Here is a 3,792-nt window from a genome sequence, read left to right on the forward strand (position 1 = left end):
TTTTTAATTTTTAAAAGATCACTATCACAGGTGTGTTGAGAATAGAATATAGTAAAGAGAAGGTGTGAAAAGACAGGGCTATATGTGTAGAGTCCAATTGGTTAGATAGAGGGATAATCCAGGTAAAAGCTGATGATGGTTTAACCAGAATGGTCTCAGTGGAAGTAGTGAAAAGGAGTTACATTCTTTTTTTTTTTTAATATTTATTTATTTGGCAGAGCTGTGTTTTAGTTGAGACACAGGATCTTCGTTGCCACATGCAGGATCTTCGTTGCTGCATGTGGGCTCTTTTTTTTTTTTTTTTTCTTAATTTTTATTCAAGTATAATTGCTTTACAATGTTGTGTTAGTTTCTACTGTATGGCAAAGTGAATCAGCTATACGTATAAGTATATCCAAAATAGGTAACTAATGAGAACCTACTGTATAGCACAGGGAACTCTACTCAGTGCTCTGTGATGACCTAAATGGGAAGGAAATCCAAAAAAGAGGGGACATACGCATGCAGAATCTTTAGTTGCGGCATGTGAACTCTTAGCTGTGGCATGTGGGATCTAGTTCCCTGACCAGGGATCGAACCCAGGACCCCTGCATTAGGAGTGCAGGGTCTTGGCCACTGGACCACCAGGGAAGTCCTGAAAAGGAGTCAGATTCTTTATGTTGAAGGTGGAACCAACAAAATTTCTTGATGGATTATATGTGGTGGTCATCTAATTTAATGTCATGGGTGTGTGGCATGTACAGTTGCACAGGGCTATAAGCTCAGAAGGACCTTATGTTTGATATAATGCTTTGTTTTGCCATCTTCAAATAATTTTATCTTTCATTGTGTTCATCTCTAGTAACAGGGGAAGGCAAGGATATGTGTATAGGTATTTGTAGATACGCAGAGATAAAAAAAATTGGGGGCTTTCTCTTCTGATTAATTCTATTTTCTCAGTAAAATGGTGTGCAAGTTCATCTATTGAAAGTGAGAATGGGGAAGCTATTAGAGATCTAAGGAGAGAAGAATAGAAATCATTTCAGCTCTGTTGTCCACTTCATCAGAGAAGTCTTTTCCGAGTCCCTAAAATATTTGTGCTTTTTAGCACCATCTTCTTTTTTCTATATAACTTTACATTTTATTTGTATGTTTTGTGTCATATTTAACTCAAGTCTGTTTCTCCCAGTGGATTGTAAACCCTATAAGGGTAGACTTTCTTATCAATCGCTATGCTTAGCAGAGTGTTTTCCACATAGTAGACACTAAATTAATAGCTGTTGGAGTTTAATTAGACATGTGTTTCTTGTGAAACTGTCATTTTGTGTGACCGAAATATCAGAAGAATTTAAAAAGATAATTGTCTCAAGCTTCTAAGTCCACTTTCTTCAGGGTATCCAATTCTTTTCCCAGGTATTGTAAAGTCTAATCATTCTCATGTTCACATCTAGTTTTCTGATTCCCCCAAAGGAAACAGAAATTGTGAGGTCTCAACTACGGAAAGTATTTTGTTTCTGTCATTCTACTTCAACACAGATGAGGAAGTAAACCCCTTTTCTTGATGTTTTATCCCTGAAATCAATTGCACAGACACTTTATATATGTAGGATATCTTAATGGAATTATTGGTGAGATGGTTACAGTATTTATATCAGAGCGATGCAAACAACTATAAATAGACTAATTCACTGGCCACACTTCCATTAGAATTTTCATATTGGTCATCTATAAAGTAACAGCCTCTTACCTAGTTGTTGGCCTATTTCTATCTCCTCCTTCTGACTCATCTCTCTGTTATAATCCACCACCAAATGCCAAACCTTGGCTCTCTTTGATTCCTTGTAATTTTTTTTCAAAGTCTTTCTCAATTTAAATGACTTATTAAGGTACTTTCCCCACATAAACAAATTTCTAGCACATTAGGAACTGTAGGTTCAATCTATGGAATCATTTCATCCTACTATACTAGCATGGTATAGAAAACTAAATCTTCTTCTTAATACTTTGTAAAAGTATATCAGTTTCTTATATCCCCACTTATATTTCAAAAATATAATCTGAAAGAAGATACTAAAATGCCAACAGAATTAGCATTTTCTGTCTGTTTTCTATTCAAGTGTTCAAATTAATTAGAGATTCATTCCATACTTCATTTAAACATGTTATTCATTCTTATAGATATCCAGAAAGGATTTGAATTGTCCTGGGAATCACTCTGCCACATCCTAGATACATGCTCCATGAAGAAATTGCATCTTTTTTCCAGAAGGAGCCTTTAAACACACGTGCCTATACTTTAATGCTATTTTAGTTTTAATTTTGGCATTCTCTTTGTGGAGCTGCTGCTACACATTGGTGGAATCTAGTCACTTTTCCGATGAAGCCAGTGGCTGTGGGCAAATTCTACCTACTGCATAATATGAGTTTTGCTTCTCTGTTCCTTGGTGTCATGTACTTCTTCATTTTATGACATAAGCTTTGTTACGTTGTTTTTAATTTTCTTTTGGTCATTTAAAAATTTTTCCAGCTTGGATTATTTTTTCAAATGCCCTAAGAACTCATCATCCTTTCTAATAAGATGAAAGGTGAAGAGGTATTTCTTAAAACCTTTAACATTTTCCACTAAAAGAAAAGTCAGTTTGCATTTAAAGCACACTTAACTGGTATTTGCCTCAGGTAGGAATATATACATAGCACTAACTTTAAGTTTATTGGAACATTTCCCTCAGTATCTCTACCCAGTACTTCATGGGGGAAACTACAGTCTTTTGTTAATCTCCCTAGAATGGCTTCTGATAATAACTTTGGAGATTGTTCACAGGTTCACACTGCTATTTTTGAGCTGGTTTGATTTTGTTTCTTTTCATCCTTTCTTTCAATAGAACCTAACATACCAATTTAATGGTGAATGTTGATAATAAGGTTTCAACTATTTAATATACACAATCTCAAATGCATAGAACCCAACAATCTCTTATGTCTTCTGAAAACAATGCATCAATATTTGAAGAAAACTTATTAAAAATGAATTTCTACTTAATACTAGAAGAAACCAAAATATTTTATTCTAAATTCACAGGCTTTGCTAAATATGGAAACAACATGTTTCTATATTAATCATACCACCTGCTATATTTCCAAGGGAGATTTCATTCACTCTTTTTTAATACAATTCTGTACATAAAGAATAAATGTGCCAGAAAAAAAGATTGGAAAGTAAACAACAGCAGGTTACCTTTGAAATATAATACTTGAAAATTTAGTCATGAAACTTTCAGTGACCTTAATGATGATGGTGGAACTAAACCTCCCTCTGCTTTACTAAATCTACCTTTATGTATAAGTACATAGTCAAGACTAAAAAATCTGGCCTTAACTGACTCCATTATGCTGGGATGTTGCAGGAGAAGTGATGTGATATGTATCCTTTATTGTAACTCCATGTAATACTGTGTCTTCCACTGTCATAAAGTGATTCTTCCAGAAGCAGTGTATGTGTATGTGTGTATGTGTGTGTGTGTATGTGTGAGAGAGAGAGAGAAAACCAGTGTGAACAGCTACAGATTATCTCAAGATAGCATAATATGTATCTTCTGACCAGTAGATTACATGTGGCAGCATGCACTGAGGAGGGAGAAAGACAGTGCTCCTTTGTAATGATGCCGGAGCGAAACAAATATCTACAACCAGAACTGAAACAGGAAGCTACTCCTTTAACAAGGGGAAAATACTATTCCATTAATCAACCTACTTATTTTTAATTTAGTGTACTCTACTTCCTTTTATCTCTAATCCCAGTTAATATACTTACCT

The 3,792-nt window shown here is 34.7% G+C and overlaps 1 non-coding gene across 1 annotated transcript; it reads right to left on the reverse strand.

Moving 5' to 3' along the window:
- Positions 1-557: 557 nt before the first annotated feature.
- On the reverse strand, positions 558-630 carry TRNAR-CCU (transfer RNA arginine (anticodon CCU)). Its single transcript has one exon. It is a non-coding gene; the product is annotated as a tRNA-Arg (tRNA).
- Positions 631-3,792: the final 3,162 nt, after the last annotated feature.

This window comes from Balaenoptera ricei, chromosome 4, assembly GCF_028023285.1.
Source record: "Balaenoptera ricei isolate mBalRic1 chromosome 4, mBalRic1.hap2, whole genome shotgun sequence".
Classification (NCBI taxonomy): domain Eukaryota; kingdom Metazoa; phylum Chordata; class Mammalia; order Artiodactyla; family Balaenopteridae; genus Balaenoptera; species Balaenoptera ricei.